This window comes from Camelus bactrianus, chromosome 4, assembly GCF_048773025.1.
Source record: "Camelus bactrianus isolate YW-2024 breed Bactrian camel chromosome 4, ASM4877302v1, whole genome shotgun sequence".
NCBI classification, from domain to species: Eukaryota; Metazoa; Chordata; class Mammalia; order Artiodactyla; family Camelidae; genus Camelus; species Camelus bactrianus.
In genome coordinates, this window is record NC_133542.1 from 20,056,559 (window position 1) to 20,071,383 (window position 14,825).

The window sequence follows — 14,825 nt, forward strand, 5'->3', positions numbered from 1 at the left end:
TTAACTAGACATTCATGCTAACATAAAGGCTACAACTACAGGCCAGAACAGAGAAGGAATTGACAACCTAAGGGCATCCATGGACTGGGGACACACTGCCATTTCTGAGGGGTATCTCTGTGTCTTGTATCCTTTTGAGCCAAATGACTTTTTCTGGAGTTACTCTATTAGTGTTTGCATGAACCCTGACAAACCTTTCCAGAAAATTTACAATTATTAAAATTATTCATCATCTGTGTGTTCAGCTAGCCAGTGATACTAGCCAGTGTCAACCATTCTTTTAGGGAAAAATGATACTAAAATCGGATGCAATACAGTGTAGGGATTAACACACGTGTTTTAGAGCCAGGCTGCCTGGTCTCCTATCCCCGGTCTGTTATGCATACCTTCTGAGTATGTTTCCTAAGCCCTCCATGCTTCTTTTTCCTCATCTGTAAACATGGGATAATACCTATGCTATCAGGTTATTAGGAGGACCATCGAGCTAATATATGAAAAGTACTTGAAATTCAGAATGATACTTGGTTTACAGTAAGAATCTAATAAATGCTGGTTATTTTTAAGTCACAATTCATGTCCTCAAGGTCACAGAACAGAGAAAGAGAGACAAATAGGAAAATAACTGATTACATCACACTGTGATCAGCGTTCTAATAGGTAGTTCTGGTGGTTAAACATATGCACTCAAGTAAGAGTCAGAGCTGACTACAGCCTGCTAAAAGACACGCATACGCTCTCCCAGAAGTGAAAACTAACAAACTGGTTAACTGGCTACCTGACACCCAGGCAAGCACTTACGGAAAACAAGAATCAATTCTGCCTAGATATTCAGTTTCCTTCTCAAATTTTGCATGATCATCTTAATCAACGATGATCTTTTGCTCATTTATTGACTTGTAACACTTCTTTCACAGATGTATTCTATTATTCGAATCTCTTACTGTTACTTAGTTAAAGTTTTCTAATGTATATATATTGTCCTTACAGCTAGATTCTAAGTTACTTTAAAATAGGAAAATCATCTTAAACATCTTGGAACTTCCACAACCTAAAACCACGCTAAACAAAATTTGCTGAATGAATGAATGAGAAGCCAATCTCATTAGATTGGCAAGCAAGTTATAGTTCTTCCTAACATGTATTTTCCTAATTGGACTGCTTTGGAATTATTTAAACTCAAAATATACCTCTTTTCCCTTACGTGTCAATCTCTGGGTCAGGATATTTTGTAATGATTTTAACATTAGCCCAAAGGCACTCATATCAACAGACTATAATCCATTTGCCTAACAAAAGAAACAATATGTTGAAGCAAGAATTGGAAACTGGAGGTGTAATTGTTGGCTCTCTCTGCCTCATTCTGTGGTTTTGGAAACCCCTCCTTAGTATATGCATCTGTGAAATGGGAAGACAATTTCTGACATATTGCTGCCTTCCAGAGATAAGGGGGAAACAATGCTTACATGGGCTGACTGACTTTCACTTCTGCAGAGTAAAGAGCCTAAGTTCCCCTGACTTGAGTTGGAGGGTCAGTTTCTAAATTCCCAAAATAAAATGAGAAAAATATGCCCACAGCGTCTGACTCTACATGGGGTCATGAACAAATCTTTTCAGTTCACTTCTTGGAGCAGGTCATTTAAGTCAAGAGTAACACAATCACACTATGACATCATGCCAAACACCCCTATGTCTAATTTCATGTATATTTCAGTTTAATTTTGTAAAACACAACACCAGAAGAACATAGGGTTTTGCCCAGTCAGTTATTACGGAAACAGGAGTATCACTGCTGTTTAGAAAAAAACTGCGTGTAATTAAAAATGACCTACTGTGAAACTCAACAAAAGTGAAGGATCAGTAATTTGAGGTTTTTATCAGCTTGTGCTAAGTTTTCTCTCTACTCTGAACCAAAAAACAAAACCAAAAATATTCCATGTTTGTTAAACCGATTTTAAATATATTTGTCAGCTCTTTTTTCTTCCTTTCTATTGGCAAAAAAAGGGGTTTTGAAAAAAAAATTTTTAACTCGCCTCAATTTTTTGTTCATGACTGACTTTGCATTTAAATCTAATAGCAAGCAACAGGTCATATTTCACTTAAATAATGGCAGGTAGCCCTATGTTAGAGACCTTGCTACATAAAAGTTCCACATGAGGAAAAATGCATTCTGGGAAATAATCAACCACCACCAAGAGGTCAAGTATATGGCAAGTGGAGCTCTGATCTGCAAAACATTTCAATAGCCTTCATTCATTTACCAAGGTGGAGGGGATGAGTGGACCATGCAGGGCCAATGTGTGGCTATGCATTCCTCAGGAGCAATATGCTAACAGTCAAATGCTTCTAAATCAATTTTTAACTAAAAGATAAGATGCCTGATTTAATTAAATATCCAATGTATAATAGGATGTATTTCGTTACTTAAAAAAAAAACTCAAAGCACACTATAACCATTTTTCTTAATTATTTAGCAACCAATCTCAAATTATTGCTCCCTTTTTTTCTTGAGGTAGAAGATTACATGCAGGAAAAATGCACACATCTTCAGTGCATAATTTGATGAGTTTTGATAAAAGAACCCATGCATATATAATCATTATCACAATTGGTACGAATTTCTATCACCCCAGAAAATTCCCTGTTGCCTCCTTCCAGTTAAGCCCTCCTCTCAGAGGTAACCACTACTGATTTCTATTAACATAGGTAAGATTTGCCTATTCTTGTATCTCATAGAACTATTTCGTATCTGACTTCCTTCACTCAACATAATGCTCGAGATTAATCCATGTTGTAATACTGGTTCCTCTTTAAATTGCTAAGTAGTATTGCCTTGTAGGAATATATCACAGTTTGGTTCTCTATTCTACTTCTGATGGATGTGGGTGATTCCAAAATTAGGCAAGCCTGAATAAAGTGGGTATGACAATTCCTGTGTATGCCTTTTTGTAGATATTATGTTTCGATTCCTCTTGGGTGAATACACAGATGTAGGATTACTGGGCCATAGGGTATGTGTATGTTTGATTTTATAATAAACTATCAAACTTTTCCCAAAATGGTCGTACTGGTTCACACAGCCATCATCAAAAGATGATTCTGGTTGCCCCACATTCTTGCCAATTCTTGGTGTTGTCAAAGTCTTTAATTTTATTCATTCTACAGAGTATATAGTAAATTTTATATGGTTGTAATTTGCATTTCCCAGCAAGAATAACATTGTTCATTAGCCACTTGTGTTATCTTCCTCTGTGAAGTGTCTGTTCTTTTTGTGCATTAAAAAAACTGAGTTGCCCCTTATTACTGATTTGTGGAAGTTCTCTGTATATTCTGGATAAAAGGCTTTTGTCAGATATGTAATGGAAAAAAACACCTCCTAGTATGTGGCTTGCTTTTACATTTTCTTAATAATGTCTTCTGATAAAGATGAATTCTAAATTTTGATATAGTTTGTTATTTCCTTTTACATTTAATACTGCTTGTGTCCACCCTAAGAAATTTTTGCCTACTTCAGGCTATAAAGATATTCAAGATTTTCTTCGATGTTGTTACTAGAAGCTTTGTATTTTCAGCTTTTAAGGTTACGTCTATTACCGTTTTGAATTTTATTTTGTGCATAATGTGAGGCAGTGATTGATGTTTACTTTTTTCCTGTATATTTATCTAAGTGTTTCAGCATAACTGCTAAAAAGACTTGCCTTTCCCCATTGTATTCTCTTGGCAATTTTGTCAAAAGTCCATATATGTGTGTGGGTCTATTTCTGGTCTCAATTCTGTTTCATTCATCTATTTGCCCATCCTTGTACAAAACCCACACTGTCTTTATTACTGAAGCTTTATTTTAAGTCTTGAAATCAGGTAGCGTGTGAGTTCCTGTTTAATCCTGTTCTTCTTTTTCAAAATTCTTTTGGCTCTTTTGGATGCTTTGCATTTTTATGTAAGTTTAACAATCAGCTTGATAGTATCTGCAAAGAAGCCTGCTACAATTTTAAATGGCATTGTGCTGAATGTGTAAATCAATTTGGGGAGAACTGTCATCTTTAGTAATATTGAATCTTCCAATCTAAGCACATGGCATATTTTTTCATTTATTTGGCCCTTACTTGATTTCTCAGAGCTATGCTTCTGGTTTTAAGTACACAGGTTTTGCACATATTTTGTTAAATGTATTCCTTATGTATTTCATATGTTTAAAGCTATCATAAAAAGTAATTTTTTTAAGTTCAGTTTCCAATTGTTCCTTGTATACAGAAATACAATTGATTTTTGCATATTGAGTTTAGTGTCATTTCCCTTCATCTTGAATAACTTCTTGTAGCATTTCTTATGTATAGGTCTGCTGGCATCAAATTCTCTCAGCTTTCATTTACCTGAATATATGGTTATTTTACTTTCATTTATAAAACATATTTTTGTTGGATATAGAACTATATGTGGACTTGTTTTCCTTTAAAGGAAACTTTAAAAATTTAAAGTCTTTTAAAGGACTTGAAGGATATTTACACATTTTCTTCAGTATCAGATTATTTTAACGCTACTATAAAAATTATTACAAACAGTGGCTTAAAACAACACAAATTCACTTCACAGTTCTTTAGGTCAGAAGTTTGAGTACAGCATGGATTAGCTGTTCCTCTGCTCAGCAACTCACAAGACTGAAAGCCAGGCACTGACACAGCTTCACTCCCTCTGGAGATGTTAGAGGAGAGTCTGTTTCCTTGTTCATTCAGGTCATTGGCACAATTCAGTTCCTTGCAAAGTCCAAGGTCCTTTGTCCCTTGCTGACTATCACTTGAGGGCCATTCTCAGCTTTTAGAAGTCACTGCTTTCCTTGGTTTGTAGCCCCCTTACTCCACTTTCAAAGCCAGCAACAGTGCGGGTTCAAGTCTTCTACACTTCAAATCTTCCTTGCCACTTTTCCTATATTTCTCTGACTCCAGCTGGAAAAACTTTTCTAATTTTAAGGGCTTGTGTGATTAGACTGGGTTAACCTGGATAAGCCAGGCTACTCTCTCCTTCTCAAGGCCCATACCCTTAATCAATGTCTGCAAAGTCCCATTTTCCATGTAAGGTAATATTTACAGGTTCAGGTAAGCAGGATGGGAACATCCTGGGGTAGGGTTTCTTATTCTGCCAACCACAGCCTCCTTTCTGGTGGAAACTCAGCTTTCGTTTCAATAGTTGTTCTCAGTGTAGAAAGGCAAATCACAACAAATGCAGTTCTTTTTAAGGGTCAAATCCTTTTCAGCTTCTGCCAGCTTTTTGTCTGTCTCCCTTGTCTCCAAAATTGGATTTTTAAAAAAATATTTGTTGCAATTTGTATAGTTACCTTTGGGAGACTCAGCTAGTACCAAAACTGGAAATTTCTCCTTCCCTTGCTTTGGTTTTAAAGTTGGAGAAATACTATCGTTATAGTTCATAGTAATGAAATGAACGATACTAGCAAGGTGATTCGTATTATTTTGTATTTAAAGAAATCCATTCCAAAGATCAGTAGGCTGAGGTCACATAAATAGTATAAAATGGAAAGAAAAATTTCCAAGTGATTAAGAATAGAATAAGCTTCAATCCCAGCTCTTTCATTATGAATTGCATGACTAAAGGCACATAACTCATATTCCTTGATCCTATTTCTTTATTTGTAAAGTGTTGATAATAAAGTTACAGATATGCATTAAATAAAATTATACTCAGTAAAAGCACTCATCATAGAGCTGATGAGCATAACATAAAAACTGACACTGACATTGACATTGACAAATCACTGACCTCGTGTTTTGCATTGTGAGATGGGCTTTACGTCAATCATCTCATCTAAATCTCTCAAGTAGCCCTCAAGGTGTCCATTTTACATAGAAGGAAACAGAGGCTCAACAAGACTAAATAACATGTCCAACGCCCTAGGCTGGTAAGTGGCGGAGCCAGGTCTGCCCTCTGCTCTATTGGGGAGGCATCACAGAAAACAAAAACAGTTCTATTCACTCCTTCCAAAGCCGACTGCATCCTGTTTTCCAGGCACTGGGAGTCAGAGAAAATTCAGAGCTGGCGTCTGTCCTCAAGACGTTTACCTCCTCGCAGAAGCAACTGAGTAAATCCACAATAATTGCAAACATTGTGTCCACAGCTTTGATGAAATTGCTGATTCTGAGGACGCAGAGGAGTGCTTTAACCCTGCCTGGGGGTGGAAGTAAAAGGGGTCCCTCCTTCCTGAGGAGGGATCAGGCTGCATGCTGAAGTAAGTAGTCTGGAGAAGCAGGGGGCTAAATGCCTTCTAACAGGCTTTCAGCCAAACCCTGGTTACACGTAAGAAACACCCAGAATGGGGGAACTTTTAAAAAGTACAGATGCCTGGGCTTCCTTTGAGCAGTTGAATCAGAGTTTCTGGGAGTATGACGCAGAGATCAGTATTTTTAAAAGCTCTCCAAGAACCTCTACTATGCATCCAAGATTGAGAATAGTTGCTTGCTCTAACTGATGGCTAAAATACACTGTTAGATATAATGATCACATAGGCCTGGAGGCTATTAACAGTATTTCCTAAATTTCCCTGGTGACTGCACATTTGGGAGAAAAAAAGATCAACATGTGAGGCCCCCTCCCTTGAAGATTCTGTTTCAGTAGTCAAGTAAATTTGAGATACAAGGTAAATACTTCTCAAAGTGTCTTCCGGGGATGTACCAGCATGGCCTGGGAACTTGTTAAAAGTGTGAATTCATGGCTCCACCCCAGAACCACTGAACGAGGGATTTTCGAGTGTTGCCCAGTAATCTGTGCTTTAAAAACTCCCATGTGATTCTGACGCACACCTAAAATTTGGGAACCACTGGTTCGAGAGCTGCGTCAGGTCAAAGTCTCGTGATCGATCTGCATAAAACAAGATGCTTTACCCTATCTGCTACTGCAGACTATACTTTCAATCCAGGCCTTTGGTCAAAGTCAGTGTGAGTGAATCAGTGTCCCTCACTACTACTTTGAAAAACAGAAGTCCATGCTTTGGTGGGTGGTGGCCAGAAGCAGCTCACGCTCATGTAAATATCATTAAAAACACTCTTTCCGTTGAAGACTGAGCTATTAGAGTGACTGCCATTAAAAAAAAATCAATCATCCTTGCAGAAAGTTGTACGTGGAGCACTTTCAAGGAACTTTAAGACAGTGGGAGAGGCTATGGTTGGGGTGGGGGTGGGGGAGTAGACAAGCATCAACAGATACGATTCTTGTTTTCAAACTGAGAGTGAAAAATGGGTTCCCAGGATACACATTTTCAGGCTTTGCACAGAAGCCTTGTGTTGCTCCAGGAACGTTTTAAAAGTACCCAGAGGGAACATCTTGGCATAGCATTTTCTGTTATCCATCTGAGTACCTCAGGTGAAGCCATGTGCACACTCCAAGGCACTGGCAGGCAACAGGAATTCAGATTCAAGTCCAAGGCCAGTGCTCAAGGCCACCACTTTGCAGCCATTTCCTGTGACTCCTGATCTCACTTCAAGTTTTCTTCCCTTTAAATCCTCTTATACGCAATGGTGTGGCCTTTTAATTCCCATCCAATAAAGGATATGAAATCAGCTCAAGGACTTTTACTCTAGCAAATGCCAAGATGAACACGGTTGTGTTTTTAGACACATGAGGTGGTTTTAATTTCATGCACAGAGTCATCATCTGTCCTGCTCTCCAGAGGCCAAACTGGTCAACATTACTTGGAACCACCTTACAGATTAAAGTTCAAACTCCTCAGTTTGTCCTTCAGGACCCTCCAGATGGAAGCTAAGCAGTACCACCAGCCTCATCTTCACCACTGCCCCTCATTTACAGTCAGTGGTTGGCCATTACCTGCACACTGTACACTCTCTGATTCTACTAGGATGTGAACCTCATGGGAGCTGGGACTTGGTTTAATGCTGTTTTGTATCACTGTTTCAATAAATATGTCATTCTCTGTGCCTTTCTCCGTTCTATTCTGTCTTTGTTCTCTGCTCATTCGCCCACTTGACAAATGCCTTCTTGGCCATCAGGTCGCATTTCTAGCCACCTCCCACCCACTGGAGGCAGAGGGAGCTCTTTATTATAGCTGTGTAATAAGTGTATACATTTCAATCTCCCCCACCAGACTGTGAGGGTCTGAGGCAGGGACCAACTCTTTGTTAATATGGTACCTACAGGGAATGTTTTCAGCATGGGATCCCAATAGGATTCTATGGTCTATGGTCTTCCTGGAACTTTCGGCCAATTCTTTACTGCCTATGGTGTTTAGCAATCAGATCTCGGGAAACACTGAGATTAGAGATCCACATGGAATAAGCATGGGGGAGCTCGGTTGGGTCTGCAGTGATGGGAAACACAGGAGCTACCATTTTGAAAGCATCTATTATTTCCAAGCACTGTAACAGCCACTGTACTTGTTGCCTCGTGTCATTAGATCGTCTGGCTTGGTAAACACACTGACATGCTACTTGATTCCACTAGCTCCGAAAGAAGAGAATAATAAAACCATACCATTCTGGGGGACTTTGCCTTTAAGTATGTATTTTACTATGTATGAAAGAGAAACATGTTCCTGACTCTTATAAAAGTAATTTACAGTAAAATTTCACTAATTTAGACTCATGGGAAAGTCATTTTGAATTAATGAAAATATGAATTAAAGAATATTCCTAATATATATATACATAACAAAGACTTTTCTGAAATCATACTATTCATTCGGAAAAAAAAAAGTATAATTAGCATACTAAAGAGTCCTCAAAAAAAGAAATAAAGGTTTAGGCCCTTGTGTTACCAAGCTTGCCTACGTTAACAGCACCAAATGTGTTTGGAAGTAGTTTATTCCCTCAGTGTGGGTAAACAACCTTCTGGTATATATTTTTTTTATAATTGTGGGTTTTTTTCAGAAAATCCTTTGCTTCACTGATAGGAAAGATAAATTTGAGCCTGTATCCTTCAGGAAGGATTACTCATGCCAATTATCAACTGAGGTTTTGCTATTTTAATATCACATGACAAACAACCCTGGGCATAGTACGGAGGAAATGAAATAGATGTTTCCAATGTTCAAGGGCTTACAAGGTTTTCTTTCTTTTTTTTTTTTTCAAGGTTTTCTTATTTTAAAAAGGAAGCTTTGTCAAAATTCTGCTTCTTGAGGCCCCTCAGGGCCTGCCGGGGGGAGGGATAGAAGTAGGGGAAGTGGGCCAAGGTCCAGACCCCTTCCCACCATCACTTCAAAGAACCCCAAGTTCATGTTGCTTCACAAACAAATTGGGTTCCATGTGAGACTGCCTTTGAACCAAGTATTCTATAACAGAAAAGAAAAAAAAAGTTTGAAAGCCACTGTTTTACAACAGTGACAGACATGTAGAGGACATCTAGACAGGAAAATAAAAATATTAAAGTGATACTTAAATAGACTCTGAAAGATTTACATTTCCCTCAGGCCCAAGTTAAATGCATTTTATTAGTGTGGAGCAAGGTAGCTGTCTAACTGGGTAGAGAGCTGTGGGGAGAGAGCTGTCACCTCCCCAGGATCTACCTGAGAAGGCCTCGCAGAGGAAGGAAGAACAGAAAGCCTAGAGGGTGAAAGGAAGAAAGCCTGGCAGGGGGTGGGAGAGGAAAGCAGGGTACTCCAAGCCCAGGTGAAAATTGCAAATGGACTCCATGATGACTAAAAAGTGAAATCTTGCTGCTAAATCCATTCATGGTCATAAAAATGTCACCATGCTCCTCATTAAGTAGGACTGTTCTTTGCTCTCTTTGGTTTCAGCAGTGTCAGCTTTTTCACACTCTCATTACTGCCTTTCTCTCTTCTCCCCTCCCCACCCTAGGAAAACATGTTTTTAATTTTATTTTTTTTCTATTATTTATTTTTTAATTGAATACAGGTGATATATGATATTATGTAAGTTGCAGGTATAAAATATAGTGATTCACAATTTTTAAAAATTACATTCCATTTATAATTATATCAACAAAAAATATATAAAAATATATATTCCATTAATAATTATAAAATATTGGCTATATTCCTCATTTTATACAATATATCCTTGTAGCTTATTTTATACATAACAGTTTGTCCCTCTTAATTCCTTCCCACTATATTGCCGCTCCCCTTATCCCCTCTCCACTGGTAACCACTAGTTTGCTCTTTATATCTGTGTCTGCTTCTTTTTTGTTATACTCACTAGTTTGTTGTAGTTTTTAGATTCCACATATAAGTGGTATCATATAGTATTTGTCTTTCTCTGTCTGACATATTTCATTTAGCATAATGCCCTACTAGTCTACTCATGTTTGCTGCAAATGGCAAAATTTCATTCCTTTTTATGGCTGAGTAGTATTTCACATATACCACATGGTCTTTATCCATTCATCTGTTGATTGACACGTTTGCTTCCATATCTTGGCAACTATAGATAATGCTGCTATAAACATTGGGGTTTGAGTACCTTTTCAGATTAGTGTTTTTATATTTTTCACATATATACCAGGAGTGGAACTGCTGGGTCATATGGTAGTTATATTTTTAGTTTTTTGAGAAAACTTTCATACTGTTTTCCACAGTGGTTGCATCAATTTACATTTTCACCAACAGCATATGAGAGTTGCCTTTCACCCACATCCTTGCCAACATTTGTTGTTTGTGTCCTTTTTAATGATAGCCATTCTGACAGGAATGAGGTGATTATCTCGTTGTGGTTTTGATCTGCATTTCCCTGATGATTAGCTATGTTGAGCATCTTTTCATGAGTTTGTTGGCCATCTGAATTTCCTTTTTGGAAAAATATCTATTCAGTTCTTCTGCTCATTTTTCAATTGAGTTTTTGGGTTTTTTTGACATTTAGTTGTATGAGCTATTTTTATATGTTGGATATTAATCCCTTATCAGTCATATTATTTGCAAATATTTTCTCCCATTCAGAAGGTTGTCTTTTCATTTTGTCGATGGTTTCCTTTGCTGTGCAAAAGCTTTTGAGTTTAATTAGGTCTGATTGTTTATGTTTGCTTTTATTTCCTTTGCTTTAGGAGACAGATCCAAAAAAAATATTGCTGCGATTTACGTCAAAAAGTGTTCTGGCTATGTTTTCCTCCAGGAGTGTTAAGGTTTCCGGTCTTGTATGTAGGTCTTTAATCCATTTTGAGTTTATTTTTGTATATGGTGTTAGAGAGGGTTCTAATTTCATTTTATTCCTGCCTTTCTTGAGCTCTCTCTTCTTCTCTGGACCTTTGCTGTCCTTGTTGCTCCCTTTCCCTTAGGGGTCTCTTGCACCCTCACTGGGTGTTTCAGCCAAGTACAGAGAGAAACCTGCTCAAGGTGACTGTTGACCTTCGTGGTAGCTACAGAAGCCCCTGGAAGGGATCAGGGTTGAGCTGAGTGGAATGGAACAGCCCACGCTCCCCGTCCCCTGTGGAGGAGGCTGGGGGAAAGGGGAGGCAGGTGTTATGGAAAGAAGACCTGTATCATTCCCTGGGGGAGGCCGGAAATCAGGGATGCTCCACCTCCTGAGACAAGTGACAGTCTAGAGGAAGGTATTTAAGGAAAACAATTCAACCGGAGGTGGGAAACTAGGCAACTCTCTCAAAAGAAAAAAGGAACAAGGTTTTTTAGCTTCAGTTTTTCACTTCGAACATGAACAGTCCTTAATCGTTTCTTGATTCCTTTTCATGTTAAACCTGCTATTCAGCATCTACTTCATTATTTTGTTTTAAATTAGTGCCTACTGCCTTCCTAGATGACGCCAGAAACTTCCCATACTCTGTCGTTTTTAATTGTTTGAGGATATTTGATGAATGGAATAGACAAAAGTGTGAGTTTCTGTGGATTTTTCCTTATGTATTATATCACCCTTAATAATCGGTCTTTCTGTCATGGGAATGATAATCAGATAATTGCATGCCCAAGACACCTCATTAACTCAGATCTATTTCCTTAATGTACACAACACACACTCAATCCAAAAGTGGGAACCAAAATACAAAAATCTTTGATAAGCTGTTAAAGTTAAAAATTAAATTGCCCTTTTTTCAAAGAATATTCTCATAAACATTGCAAGTTTAAGATTTAAGAGACGTCTAAAAATCTAAGCCATCATTAATCATTAATAAGAAACTTGATACAAAGGCACTAAAAGACAGTATGAGTAAAAGTAGTTATTAGACTGTTACATATACAGTTAACTCTTACCAGCCTCAAGCAAGGAAAAGGGTTTAAATCATACAGTTTTAACACAGAGACAAGACCTAAACATACAGAAAAAAGGAGAACTAATTCGGTATTCATATATCTTAATAGAAACCCATGTAATGAACAGCTAAGTGGTATGGCTCTCAAATTTTTTCTGCCCCAACATACTAAAAAACATATAAAATATTTGCATCGGTAGCAGTGGCATTGCCTCAAGATAACAGGACCCTGGTTGGGTGGGATGGAGAGTATTATCTTGGAAAAGCATCACTGTCTCATTACAGTCTGAAAATTGATCCCACAGGCAGCCTGATGGTCCCCATCACCTGGCTGAGCTCCCTCTGCGTTTGCCCAAAGTCTATCCTCTGGTCTAGCATGGAGAGTTGCTGGAATGGCTCAAGTACGACAGGAACTCAGAAAGGTAGAGGTCACACAATATCAGAACTTTCTGACAAGCTATGATGAAATGATATTTCTACCGAACCTTCAAAGATGGTATAGCATTAACTCTGCAAATGAACACAATCGTCCACACTTTTCCTCTGGAATATAATCTGAGGCCTCTACCATAGTGTGTCTGCAGTTTAGAGGACTTGCCAGTAGCACAGAAAAAGAAACATTTTCCCCATATGTGGAATATGAAACAGTTAAAACTTAAATAATTTATATTTCTAAAAATAATGCATGCATACCATTAAAAAAGACAAAACAGGCTCCAAGATTTGAAAACAAGCCAGCAGACTCTAGAACAGAGTTTCTCTTCATCCTCCAATCCCTCTAAATAAGGCAACCACTTTTTATTTTTAAGTAATGTCTTCTGCTATTTGCACTGTTTTTCTAAATGGCAAGGATGTTTTGCAATAAATTGATTTATCAAAGTAATACATAGTCACTTCTGATCATGTTAGATGAGGATTTTAGTTATTTTTACACTTCTTTTTCATTATTCTAATAAACTGCATTTCATCAATTCTAAGAGGCACTGTTTTCATACATTTTAATATCTCTGAAATTGATAGGCACTTTATGACAAATATCTTTTTTCTCTCTTACGAGTACCTAAGATAATGGTGTATCTTATAATTAAAAGTAACTTGGATTGATAAAATAATTTTGTATTATATCCATATTCCATATTTCATTATTGTGACTACAAAAAGAGTGTTTACTGCGGAGATAAGTAGTGACTTGATTACAGTTTTCTTCTATAATTTTTCACATTCACTGAAATAATTGTCCAGTTTTTGTTGTTAATAATTTTGTAACCTACAGCTAATTCACCTCAAACATCTGTAAGATGCCTATCAATACAATTTCCTACATAGCCCCAAACTATCAAGTAATCCTTAGCTTAATTTTTTTGTAAACTTCCCTCTTGGAACCCTGCGCACTTCTGCTCTAATCTGGGCTGGGTCCTCTAGGCTTGCTATTCATCTGTCATCCTGGAACTTCTCTCTGCCTTCACCTTAAAAGTTTCCTTCACCTGTCTTGTTTTGTGGTCCACATCCACTAATAGCTTCCATAGAAATCATTTTCATTTAGAATTTTGAAAGCATTGTTCTACTGTCTTCTAGTTTCTAATGTTGCTGATGAGAAGGCTCATCTAATTCTGATTCCTACTTCTTAGCAGTATTTTAGGATTGCCCCAATTTCCCTGGGATTTTGAAATTTCACCAGAGTATGCTTTGGTGTGGATTTTTTTTTTTTTTTTTCATTTTACAGGTTCCAGATTTGTGTTACTCTCTGGCTCTTCCTGGCCTGACTCTGGGTCCCCAGACCTATTTTTGCAGGTTCCAGTTATCTATGACCCTTGAAGATTCTCACAGTCAGGCTCTGCTTCACCACTCAGCTTTGTCAGCCTCAGCTTTCAGCCAATTTTGAAGCAAGCTAAGAATTCCACGTTTGAAAATAGTGAGTGTGTACCCCCATCCCATGGCTGTCTTGCCCAGAGAGAACATGGCGGGACTAAGAATTATCTCAGTTTCCTGAGTTTTGTCCCTCAGATTCCTCTTCTCATCTGGGGAGTCCAGACCTCCTAGAGTTCAATCCTCAGCAATAAAAAAGACTATTAATGCCTTTATCTACTCAGCAATATTAACTGCCATCCCAACTGACAAGATTCGTAGTTGTTTTATGGCTTTTGGTTAAAACCTAACTCTTTCAAGACATACACCATGTGCTTTTTAATCAAGTCATTTTCTCAACCGATGCAGATGATACAGATAGACACTGAGGAGGAAAAAGCTCAGATGTATACAGCAAAAACTACAAGGCAGAACAGTGTGGCAACTCAGAGGCCAGCACTGGGATCAAACTTCCTGGGTTTGAATTCCGGCTCTCAGGTTTACTAGCTGCAGGATATTGTGAAATTTACCTAACTCCTCTAAACCTCAGTTTCCTCATCTGTAAAACAGTAACAACCATGCTGCTTATATCATGCAGTTATTGTGTACATGAAATGAGGTAAGTCTACATGCTGCCTAGCAGAAACTACAGCTATAACTATTGTCTTTGACTGGCACTAATTACGAGACTGAGCAAATTGCTTACCCCAAGTCTTATTTTTTCATTTGGAGAATGAGCCAACAATTAGAGGGCTTGCTGCATAGAGTGATTCTGAAGAACAAATGGTTAAATGGTCATAAAGCACTGGTCA

General features: G+C 37.9%; 1 protein-coding gene across 2 annotated transcripts in view; it reads right to left on the minus strand.

Moving 5' to 3' along the window:
• The window catches only part of ADAMTSL1 (ADAMTS like 1), an 825,746-nt gene that overhangs the window by 489,874 nt on the left and 321,047 nt on the right, over positions 1–14,825 (minus strand). The window lies entirely within an intron of this gene.